This window comes from Pristis pectinata, chromosome 3 (genome assembly GCF_009764475.1).
Source record: "Pristis pectinata isolate sPriPec2 chromosome 3, sPriPec2.1.pri, whole genome shotgun sequence".
Taxonomy (NCBI): domain Eukaryota; kingdom Metazoa; phylum Chordata; class Chondrichthyes; order Rhinopristiformes; family Pristidae; genus Pristis; species Pristis pectinata.
The window spans coordinates 70,249,235-70,262,428 of NC_067407.1; positions in this window are offsets into that span (position 1 = coordinate 70,249,235).

Consider the following 13,194-nt stretch of genomic DNA (forward strand, 5'->3'; position numbering starts at 1 on the left):
ACTTTTTACCTTTGCTCTTAGAAGGAGATTATTTGGCCCTTGAAGTCTATGCCAACAATCAGAGCATTGCATCAGTCCCATTCCCCCACTTATTTCCTCTTTCACATGCCCATTGACTCCCTCAATTCTCCTGTTACCCAAGGGATATAGAACATAGAACAGTACAGCACATGAACAGGCCCTTCAGCCCACAATGTTTTGCCAAATAATTAAATTAGCAATTAAAAGCCTACTGAACTAACCCCTTCTGCCTACACAATGTCCATATTCCTCCATTCTCTGCATATTCATGTGCCTTTCGAAGAGCCTCTTAAATGCCTCTATTGTATCTGCCTCCACCACCATCCCTGGCAGCACATTCCAGGCACCCACCACTCTGTGTAAAAAACTTGTCCTGCACATTTCCTTTGAACTTATCCCCTCTCACCTTAAATGCATGCCCTCTGGTATTAGATATTTCCATCCTGGGAAAAAGATATCAGCTGTCTCCTCTACCTATGCTCCTCATAATCTTAGAAACTTTCTTATAATCTTATAAGAGTTTGCTACAGTCAATTGACCTACCATTCTGCATGTCTGGGATGTGCGAGGAAACAAGAACCTGGGGAAACCCACGTGGTCACAGGGAGAACAGACAAACTCCACGCAGGAGGTCAGAATTGAACCCAGGTCACAGGATCTGTGCAGCAACAGCATGAATTGCTGCACAACTGTGCTGGGGAGCAGTACAGGGCACAATTGTCACATCTGCAGGTGACACAAATTTGGAGGTGTGCTGAGCTTGGGAAAGACAGTAATAGAGAGTCTGGTGGAATGGGCAGATGAACTGTAATACGGAGAGGTATTATGTGTTACATTTTGGTCAGAAGTATATAAAGAGGCAATAAAAACTAGAGGGCAGATAGGGTACAATAATAGAGATTGTGGGTACATGTGCATATTTTATGGGATCCATTATTAAGGACCCCCCTACCATCCAGGCCATACCCTCTTCTCGATGCTGCCATCAGGTAGGAGGTACAGGAGCCTGAAGACCCACACCTCACGATTCAATGACAGCTTCTTCCCCACTGCCGTCAGGTTCTTGAACAGACCTGAAAAACCATAACACTACCTTGGACTATAATTTCCTTTTTCTCTATGCTTGTACTAATGTCATTATGTTTATTTTAGTTTATTTTGTCATGTAAATTATTTATAATTTATGTTAATTGAAGTCTAAGTTAACTTTTGTTGTCAAGTATATAATGTGTATAAAGCTAATTTTTCATAGCATTGATACCCTAGTCTGTCTATGACAATAAACTTAAACTTGGAATGTGATTGAAAAATTATATGGGATCCTGGGCTTTATGAGTAGAGGCATGGAGTACAAGAGTAAGGAAGTTAAATTGAACTTTTTCGACCACAATCGAAGTATTGTGTCCAGTTCTGGACACCGGACTTTAGGAGAGATGTGAAGTACTTGCAGAGGGTGCAGAAGAGATTTGCTAAAATGATATAAAAACAGAAATTGCTGGAAACACTTGGCAAGTCAGGCAGTATCTGTGGGGAGAGTTAATGTTCCAGGCCAATGTCCTCTCTTGATTCTGCATTGAGGGACTATATCATGTGGATAGATAGAGAGGTTCTTGAAAGTGACATGTTGCCAGGGGATTTGGGTGGGTGGATGGATGGGTGGGTGATATTATGAAGGATATAGGGTGGATAGAGGGAACCTTCTCCCATTGGTAAAAACACAAGGACACAGAATGAAAGTCTCAGGCCAAAGAGCTGAACGTGCCCTAAGAAAAACCTTTATCTACAATGCATTATTGGGGGGCGGTGGGGGTAGTGGAAACAGATTCAATTGTAGCATTCGAAAGGAACTGGATAGGATCTGAAACAGAAGAATTTTCAGGGCTCTGAGGAGGTTCCACGAGGTCTGCCTCTTTCTGCAATCACAGATCTCAGGTATTACCATATAGTTCCATTTCACCAGCCAGTGTCTGAACAGCCAGCATGTAGGACACACAGCAAGGTTTCCTGAACAATACAACACAACACACATAGCAGAAAACTTGGTGACATTCAGCACTTAACAAAACTGTGGGACTACATGAAAAGCTGCATTAACAAACACACTGAATCATCTTTACTGTAATCTTAAGGAACAAGTTCATAGATTCAGAGTTATGCCACATAGAAACAGGCCATTCATTTTAACTCATCCATTGCTGACCATTTAGTCCCATTTGCCTGTGTTTGGCCCATATCCCTCTAAACCTTTCCTATCCATGTACCTATCCAAATGTCTTTTAAACATTGTAATTGTACCCACCTCTACAACTTCCTCTGGCAGCTTGTTCCACATACCCACCACCCTCTGTGTGAAAAACTTGCCCCTCAGGTCCCCTTGAAATCTTTCCCCTCTCACCTTAACCTGTGCCCTCTAGTTTTAGACTCCCTTACCCTGGGAAAACGACTGCGATCATCCACCTTATCTATGCCCCTCGTGATTCCCCTTCAGGGAAAACTGTCCCAGCCTATCAAATCTCACCTTATAACTCAGGCCCTCCAGTCCAGGCAACATTCCTGTGAACCTTTTCTGCATCCTCTCTAGTTTAATCACATCCTTCTTAACGCGTGGTGACCAGAACTACACACTGAAAGTGCAGTCTAACCAATGATTTGTACAACTGTAACATAACGTCCTGTATTCAGTGTCTTGGCCAGTGAAGACAACCATACCAGACACCTTCTTCACCATCCTGTCTAACTGAATTACCACTTTCAGGGAACTCTGAACTTTTACCCCTAGGTCTCTCTGTTTTACAACACTCCCAGGGCCATACCAGTCACCGTGTATGTCCTGCCCTGGTTTAACTTCTCAAAATGCAACACTTCGCACTTGTCCAAGTTAAATTCCACTTGCCGTTCCCTTGCCTATTTTCCCAGTTGATCTAGATCCTTTTCTAACCTTAGACAACTTTCTCTACTGTCCAATTCTGCCATCGTCTGCAAACTTAACATGCCACCTATATCCTCATCCAAATCGTTAATCTAGATCCCAAACAACAATGGACCCAGCACCGATCCCTGCGGCAGACCACTGGTCACAGGCCTCCAATCTGAAAAACATCCATCCTCTACCACCCTCTGACTCCTTCCAACAAGCCAATGTTGTATCCAATTTGATATCTCACTCTGGATCCCATGTATTCTAACCCTCTGGACTACCCTACCACGCGGGACCTTGTCAAAGTCCTTGCTAAATTCTACGTCAATCCTCTTGGTCATCTCTTCAAGAAACTCAATTCAATTCGTGAGACATGACTTCCTACACATAAGCCCATGCTGACTATCCCTAATCAGTCCATGCCTTTCCAATTGCAAATAAATCCTGTCCCTCAGAATCTCCTCCAGTAACTTTCCCACCACTGATGTTGGGTACACTGGCCTGTAGTTCCCTGGCCTGTCCTCGCAGCCCTTCTTAAATAAAGCTGCAACATTAGCCACCCTCCATCCTCCCAGTACCTCACCCATGGCTAACAATGATATAAATATTTCTGCCAGGGCCCCAGCAATTTCGTCCCTGGCTTCCTACAATGTCCTGGGATATACTTGGTCAGGCCCCAGGGATTTATCCACCTTTATGTGCTTCAAGATCACCAACACCTCCTCCTTCATAATGTTGATGTGTTTCAGGATATCACTGTTCTCTACTCCGAACTCCCCACCTTCCATGACCTTCTCTATGGTAAAACCAGATGAGAAGTTTTCATTTAAGGCCTTGCCCATCTCCCGTGGCTCCAAAATAGACAACCACACTGATCCTTGAGGGGATTTACTCTCTCCCTAGTTACTTTTTCACTCCTAATATACTTACAGAATCTATTAGGATTCTCCTTTACCTTATCTGCCAGGGATACCTCATGTCCTCTTTTTGCCCTCCTAATTTCCTTCTTAAGTGTACTCCCACATCCCTTATACTCCTCAAGGGACTCACTTGATTCCTGACATGTGCCTCCTCCTTTTCCCTTACCAGAGCCTCGAAATACCTCATCAGCCAGGGTTCCATAGCCCTGTTAAGCTTGCCCTTTACTCTAACCAGAAGGTGTCGGCCCCGAACTCTCCCTGTCTCCCTTTTAAAAGCCCCCCACTTGCCAGATGTGTCTTAACCTGCTAACATCCTCTTCCAATCAACCTTTACAAGTTCCTGTCTAATCCTATCAAAATTAGCCTTGTCCCAATTTAGAACTTGAGGACCAGTCCTACCTTTTTCCATGAAACTAATAGAATTATGATCACTCGTCACTAAATGCTCCCTCACTTCCTGAGAGAGGGTTGAGTGTAGCTCCTTTTCTAGTTGGGCCATCGACATATGGCTTTAGAAAACTTTGAAGTCCCTGCCTGTTCTGCCTACTGGACCTTTACATGAGCTTTTATCCTTCTCATCTAATATACTACCACTTTAGGTCCATCCTCCTGCTAGACTAAGCTGTAAATGTGAGCTCATCCAAACCTCTGATATCCAAAGCCCTCATTCCTGTGCCAGCTGACCAACAATGGCTCCTGGTTAACCAATGCCTCCATTTATAAATTCCCATCACTTTCAAATCCTTCTGAATATGTCCTGTCCTCTGCTCCAGCTCCACAACCTATGATATCCGTGTGAGATTCAGATTTCTTAATCCCATATTTAATCACTGCTTTTTATTTACTCCAACTGGTCATCTGTCCTCATATCTCCATGTATTACTTTGTGCTAAATTTTGCTCAGTCAATACTCCTCTGAAGCACCTCAGAACATTTCACAATGTTAAAGAGCAGACCATAAATAAAAGTAAGTGAAAATTTTAAAAAAAACAATGCTGGAAATCTAAAATAAAAACAGAAAATTCTGGAAATACTCAGTTCTGATGAATGGTCTTTGACTTGAAACATTAACTCTGTTTTGCTTCCTGCAAACGCGTCCTGACCTGTTGAGTATTTCCAGCATCTCCTGATTTTATAATCGTAAATACAAGTTGTTGCTGCTGTCTTATATCATGGTGATGATACATGATATATGACAAACCATAACAGAACCAGCTAGTTAGTCTCTCAAGCATGTTCTACAACTCATTGTGACCAAGGGTGCTCCACATACCAACCTTTCCCCCAGAACTCATTCATACTTTGGTTACAAAAAAATATGTCATTCTCAAATTTAATATCCACATTCTCAAATTTAATGTTGATTATCATTCAATTCCCCTCCCCATGCAGAAGTGTTTAAATTTTCAACTATTTTTCTATCAACACAATCAGCTTCCCTTAAAATTTGGCAAACTTAAAATCAAATCACCCCAAACTTTAGGAATTTCAGGACGACCACCCTAGTTTCAGCACTCCCATCTCATAATTTCATTCTGGAAACAAGTAAATCTACACTGTACCACATCCCCTCCAATACCATAGAAAGCATCCTATCTGGATATATCACAACTTGGTATGGTAACTGATCTGCCCATGATCACAAGAAACTGCAGAGAGTTGTGGACACAGCCCAGCACATCACAGAAACCAGCCTCCCCTCCACGGACTCTGTCTATACTTCTTGCTGCCTTGGTAAAGCAACCAAAATAATCAAAGACCCCACCCACTCCAGACAGTCTCTCTTCTCCGCTCTCCCACTGGGCAGAAGATACAAAAGCCTGAAAGCATGTACCACCAGGTTCAAGGACAGTTTCTATCCTGCTGTTATAAGACTATTGAACAGTTCTCTAGTATGATGAGATGGACACTGGACTGGACCGTACCGGACCGGACCGTACCGGACCGATTTATTATTGTCACATGTACTGAAGTACGGTGAAAAGCTTGTCTTGCATACCGCCCATACAGATCAATTCATTACACAGTGCATTGAGGTAGTACAAGGTAAAACGTTATAGAACCATAGAATCATAGAACAATACAGCACAATACAGGCCCTTTGGCCCACCATGTTGTGCCGCCCTTCAAACCACACCTAAGACTATCTAACCCCTTCCTCCCACATATCCCTCTATCTTAAATTCCTCCATATGCTTATCTAACAATCTCTTGAATTTGACCAACGTATCAGCCTCCACCACCACCCCAGGCAGCGCATTCCATGCACCAAGCACTCTCTGGGTGAAAAACCTCCCTCTGATATCTCCCTTGAACTTCCCACCCATTACCTTAAAGCCATACCCTCTTGTTTTGAGCATTGGTGCCCTGGGAAAGAGGCTCTGGCTGTCCACTCTATCTATTCCTCTCAATATCTTGTATACCTCTATCATGTCTCCCCTCATCCTCCTTCTCTCCAGTGAGAACAGTCCTAGCTCCTTTAGTCTCTCCTCATAATCCATACTCTCTAATCCAGGCAGCATCCTGGTAAATCTCCTCTGCACCCTTTCCAACGCCTCCACATCCTTCCTATGATGAGGCGACCAGAACTGGACACAGTACTCTAAGTGTGGCCTAACCAGAGTTTTGTAAAGCTGCATCATCACTTCGCGGCTCTTAAACTTGATCCCCCGACTTATGAAAGCTAACATCCCATTAGCTTTCTTAACTACCCTATCCACCTGTGAGGCGACTTTCAGTGATCTGTGGATATGAACCCCCAGGTCCCTCTGCTCCTCCACACTGCCCAGAATCCTGCCATTTACCTTGTACTCCGCCTTGGAGTTTGTCCTTCCAAAGTGTACCACCTCACACTTCTCTGGATTGAACTCTATCTGCCACTTGTCAGCCCAGCTCTGCATCCTATCAATATCACTCTGTAAGCTTCGAAAGCCCTCCACAGTATCCACAACACCACCAACCTTTGTATCATCTGCAAACTTGCTAACCCACCCTTCCACCCCCTCATCTAAGTCGTTAATAAATATCACAAAAAGTAGAAGTCTCAGAACCGATCCCCATGGGACACCACTAGTCACAGCCCTCCAACCCGAATGCACTCCCTCCACCACAACCCTCTGCTTTCTACAGGCAAGCCAATTCTGAATCCACATGGCCAAGCCTCCCTGGATCCCTTGGCCTCTGACCTTGTGAAGAAGCCTACCATTCAGAACCTTGTCAAACGCCTTACTAAAATCCATGTAGACCACATCTACTGCACTACCCTCATCAATCTTCCTGGTCACCTCCTCAAAGAACCCTATCAGGCTAGTGAGGCAAGATCTTCCCCTCACAAAGCCATGCTGGCTGTCCCTAATCAGTCCATGATTCTCTAAATGCTCATAGATCCTATCTCTTAGAATCCTTTCCAGCAGCTTACCCACCACAGACATAAGGCTCACTGGTCTGTAGTTCCCTGGACTATCCCTACTACCTTTCTTGAATAAGGGGACAACATTCGCCACCCTCCAATCCTCCGGTACCATCTCCGTGGACAACGAGGACTCAAAGATCCTAGCCAACGGTTCAGCAATCTCCTCCCTTGCCTCACGAAGCAGCCTGGGGGATATTCCATCAGGCCCCGGGGACTTATCTGTCCTAATTTTTTTTAACAGCTCCAACACATCCTCTCTCACCAACACTGTCCTCAGCATCATCAAGACTCCTCTCCTTGGTGAATACTGAAGAGAAGTATTCATTGAGAACCTCACCCACTTCCACAGCTTCCAGGCACATCCTCCCACCTTTGTCTTTAATCAGACCTACCTTTACCCTAGCCATCCTCTCTCACCAACACTGTCCTCAGCATCATCAAGACTCCTCTCCTTGGTGAATACTGAAGAGAAGTATTCATTGAGGACCAACACTGTCCTCAGCATCATCAAGACTCCTCTCCTTGGTGAATACTGAAGAGAAGTATTCATTGAGAACCTCACCCACTTCCACAGCTTCCAGGCACATCCTCCCACCTTTGTCTTTAATCAGACCTACCTTTACCCTAGCCATCCTTCTGCTCTTCACGTATGAGGAAAAAGCCTTAGGATTCTCCTTAACCCTAGTTGCCAAAGCCTTTTCATGTCCCCTTCTCGCTTTCCTCAGCCCTTTCTTAAGTTCCTTCCTTGCTACTCTATATTCCTTACAAGCCCTGTCCGATCCTTGCTGCTTACACCTTATGTATGCTGCCTTCTTCTTCCTAACTAGTTGTTCCACCTCTCTTGTCACCCACGGTTCCTTCACCCTACCATTCCTTCTCTGCCTCAGCGGGACAAATTTATCCCTAACATCCTGCAAAAGATCCCTGAACATCAACCACATCTCCATTGTACATTTCCCTTCAAAAATGTCACCCCAATTTACATTCCCAAGTTCTCGCCTTATAGCCACATAATTTGCCTTTCCCCAATTAAATATCTTCCCGTCCTCTTTGCTCCTATCCTTGTCCATGACAATTCTAAAGGTTATGGAGCAATGGTCACTGTCCCCCAAATGCTGACCCACTGATAGATCTGTCACTTGTCCCGGCTCATTACCTAAAACTAGATCTAATATGGCATTCCCTCTAGTCGGCCTGTCAACATACTGTGACAGGAATCCGTCCTGGACACACCTAACAAACTGCGCCCCGTCTAAACCCTTGGTACTAAGTAGGTGCCAATCAATATTTGGAAAGTTGAAGTCTCCCATTATAATAACCCTGTTACTTTCATATCTTTCCAAAAACTGCATCCTGATCTACTCCTCAGTATCCCTACTGCTACCGGGGGGCCTATAGAATATTCCCAGGAGGGTAACTGCTCCTTTCTTGTTCCTAACTTCCATCCATATTGACTCTAGAGAGGATCCTTCTACATTATCTACCCTTTCTGCAGCTGTAACAGTGTCCCTGACCAGTATCGCCACCTCTCCTCCCCTTCTCCCCCCCCCATCCCTTTTAAAACACTGAAAACCAGGAATATTCAATATCCATTCCTGCCCTGATGTCAGCCATGTCTCTGTAATAGCCACAATATCGTAGTCCCATGTACTTATCCAACTCTCAGTTCATCTCCCTTATTCATGATGCTTCTTGCATTTAAGTAAATGCACTTTAGCCCATCCACCTTACTACTCTTATAGCCTGTACTCTGCTTCTCCTTCCTCAAAGCCTCTCTACCTGTCAGATCTGACTTTTCCCCATCCCCTTCTTCCTCTGACCTACTCCTCCGGTTCCCTTCCCCCTCGCAATCTAGTTTAAACCCTCCTGAACCACCCTAGCAAACCTGGCCGCAAGGATATTGGCCCCCCTCAGGTTCGGGTGTATCCCGTCCTCTCTGTACAGGTCCCACCTTCCCCAGAAGAGATCCCAATGATCCAAAAATCTAAAACCCTCCTTTCTGCACCAACTTCTCAGCCGCACAATTATTTGCCATCTCTTCCTATTCCTACCTTCACTATCGCGTGGCACTGGCAGCAATCCCGAGATCACCACCCTCGAGGTCCTGTTCTTCAGCCTTCTGCCTAGCTCGCTAAACTCACTTTTCAGGACCTTTTCCCTCTTCCTACCTATGTCGTTGGTAGCAACATGAACCACAACTTCTGGCTGTTCTCCCTCCCACTCTAGAATCCTGTGGACCTGATCAGTGACATCCCGGACCCTGGCACCTGGGAGGCAACATACCATCTGGGATTCATGCTCACTGCCACAGAACCTCCTATCTGTTTCCCTGACTATCGAGTCCCCTATCACTACTGCCTTCCTCGTCTCCTCCCTTCCCTTCTGAGCAGCAGGACCGGTCCCAGTGCCAGAGACCTGGCTACTGCTACTAGGCCCCGGCAGGTCATCTCCCTCAACAGCTTCCAAAGCGGAAAACACGTTACTGAGGGGAACAGCCTCTTGGGTCCTCTGCTCTATCTGTCTGTTTGTTTTCTTTTTCCTTCTCTCTCCCCTGACAGTCACCATTCTATCTACTTCCTGGACTCCAGTAGTACCTGCTCTAAGGAGGGTGACCGCCTCTTTATGTACAGTATCTACAAAACTTTCCCCCTCCCTTCTCCTCCTCGATATAGAGAGCAAAGTGTCACAGCTGCAGAGAAAGTGCAATGCAGGTAGACAATAAGGTGCAAGGTCATAATGAGATAGATTGTGACGTCAAGAGTCCATTTTATCGTACTAGAGAACCATTCAATAGTCTTATAACAGCTGGATAGAAGCTGTCCTAGGCCCTGGCGGTACGTGCTTTCAGGCTTTTGTACCTTATGCCCGATGGGAGAGGGGAAAAGAGAGAATGTCCAGGGTGGCTGATTATGTTAGCTGCTTTACCAAGGCAGCAAGAAGTATAGACAGAGTCCATGAAGAGGAGGCTGGTTTCTGTGATGTGCTGAGCTGTGCCCACAACTCTCTGTCATTTTTTGCAGTCCTGGGCAGAGCAGTTGCCATACCAAGCCGTGATGCATCCAGATAGGATGCTTTCTATGGTGCATCAATAAAAATTGCATAGTATCAAAGGAGACCTGCCAAATTATTTTTAGCCTCCTGAGGAAGTAGAGGTGCTGATGAGCTTTCTTGGCCATGACATCTATTTGGTTGGACCAGTACAGGCAATTGGTGATGGAACTTGAAGCTCTCAACACTCTCGACCTCAGCATCCTTGATATAGACAGGAACATGTGCACTACCCCCCTTCCTGAAGTCAATGACCAGCTCCTTTGTTTTGCTGACATTGAGGGAAAGGTTGTTGTCATGACACCATATCACTAAGCTCCCTATCTCCTTCCTGTGCTTGGACTCATTGTTATTACTCTGTGCTATAAAACTTCAACCCACCTGTACTCCAACCTTATACTGTAGCTATGAAAGCCAGAATTCCATTTCCAGAATTCCATGATTCACTCCTGCACCTATCAACTGAAGTTCATGGAATTAAATTTTGGTTGCAGAGTTAAAATGCATTGTTGATATTATTTAGTGTGCTTAGAGCTACCAATCATGGATGGATTTTCTACCTTAAATAAATAACATCCAGAGATATTCCTATGTTCACAGTATCTGTCATCTCTTCAATAAATTCCAATGTGGAGGCTTTGGAGAGGGTGTAGAAGAGGTTCACCAAGATGTTGCCTGCTTTGGAGAGTATTAGCTATAAAGTGAAATTGGACAAACTTGGGCTGTTTTCTCTGGATGGTGGGTGCTGAGAGAAGTTTATAAAACTATGAGAGACATAGATAGGATAGACAGTCAAAATCTTTTTCCCAGGGTGGAAATGTCAAATACTAGAGGGCATTATTTTAAGGTGAGAGGGGAAGTTCAAAGGAGATGTGCAGGGCAAGTTTTTTTTTGGACAGAGAGTGGTGGGTGCCTGGAACGGACTGTCAGGGGAAGTGATGGAGGCATATATGATGGTAATGTTTAAGAGGCATTTAGACAGATACATGAGCAGGCAGTAAATGGAGGGATATAGACTGTGTGCGGACAGATGGGATTAGATTAATTTGGCATCATGGTCAGCACAGACATGGTGGGCTGAAGAGCCTGTTGCTGTGCTGTACTGTTCTAAGTTCAATCTGTAATGTTCTCACCAACTTATTTCAACACTATAGAAACTAACTGGTCCTGGCCGTTGTTTTATTCTTCACTGCTCACTTTAATACATGGAATGATTACAGCAGACAAGGAGGCCATTCAGCCCATCATGTGTGAACTGGCTCTCTACCAGAGCAACTCCCTAGTTCCTCCTACTGGCCCTTTCTCCAATTTTTCTCCACCATATATTTATCCGATTCCCTTTTGAAGTCACAGTGGTTTAGAAAAAAGTTTTTCTTCATGCCATTCTTGATTCTCTTCCCCCTTATATTACACCTGTAATCTCTCATCCTCGATCCCTACACCAAGGGAAACAATTCCAGTTTCTCTATTCTATCCTCGTAACTGTAATCCCTCATGCCAGTGAATCTTGTAAACCCTTTCTGGACCAATTCTGATTATTTCACATAATTAAACACCATACTCCAATTGAGGCTGGACCATTGTCTTATTAAAGTTCAGAATGACTAAAACTCTGCTGTTATACTCTCTGCTGATAAAGCCCAGAACAGTGTGCGCCTCATTAACCACCCTCTCAACCTCCCCAGCCACTTTCAATTACTTGTGCACACAAACAGGTCCCACTGCTCCTGCACCTCTTTTAGAACAGTGTCCTTTACTCCATGTCACCTCTCCTCATTCTTCTTCCCAAAATACATCACCTCACATTTCTCCACATTAAGCTTCATCTGCCGTACCTCTGCCCATTCCACCAGTCTGTTTATATCCTGTTGGAACCTCTCACTGTCCTCTTTACACTTCACAGTACTGCCAAGCTTTGTGTCATTTGCAAGGTTCAAAATTGTGGCTTTCACCTTAAGTCGGCATAATATATAAAAAAGCAACGGCCCAACACCAATCCCTGAAAAACACCAGTGCTCACCTTCCTCCAGTCCAAAAAGACAGCGAGTTCCTGTCCCGGATTCTGCATTAGTTTTGTCAGGATGTCCGAGTTGCTGCCATCTTCCTGTACTGTAAGTGATGACACAAAGTAATTATTCAACATGTGCACTATTAGAAACATAGAAACATAGAAAAACCTACAGCACAATTCAGGCCCTTCGGCCCACATGTCCCTACCCTAGAAATTACTAGGCTTACCCATAGCCCTCTATTTTTCTCAGCTCCATGTACCTATCCAACAGTCTCTTACAAGACCCTATCATATCCGCCTCCACCACCGTTTCCGGCAGCCCATTCCACGCACTCACCACTCTCTGAGTAAAAAACTTACCCCTGACATCTCCTCTATACCTACTCCCCAGCACCTTAAACCTATGTCCTCTTGTGGCCACCATTTCAGCCCTGGGGAAAAGCCTCTGACTATCTACCCGATCAATACCTCTCATCATCTTATATACCTCTATCAGGTCCCCCCTCATCCTCCATCACTCCAAGGAGAAAAGGCCGAGTTCCCTCAACCTGCTTTCATAAGGCATGCTCCGCATTCCAGGCAGCATCCTTGTAAATCTCCTCTGCACCCTTTCAATGGCTTCCACATCTTTCCTGTAGTGAGGCGACCAGAACTGAGCACAGTACTCCAAGTGGGGTCTGACCAGGGACCTATATAGCTGCAACAATACCTCTTGGCTCCTAAATTCAATTCCACGATTAATGATGAACAATACACTATATGCCTTCTTAACCACAGAGTCAACCTGCGCAGCCACTTTGAGCGTCCTATGGACTCGGACCCCAAGATCCCTCTGATCTTCCACACTGCCAAGAGTCCTACCATT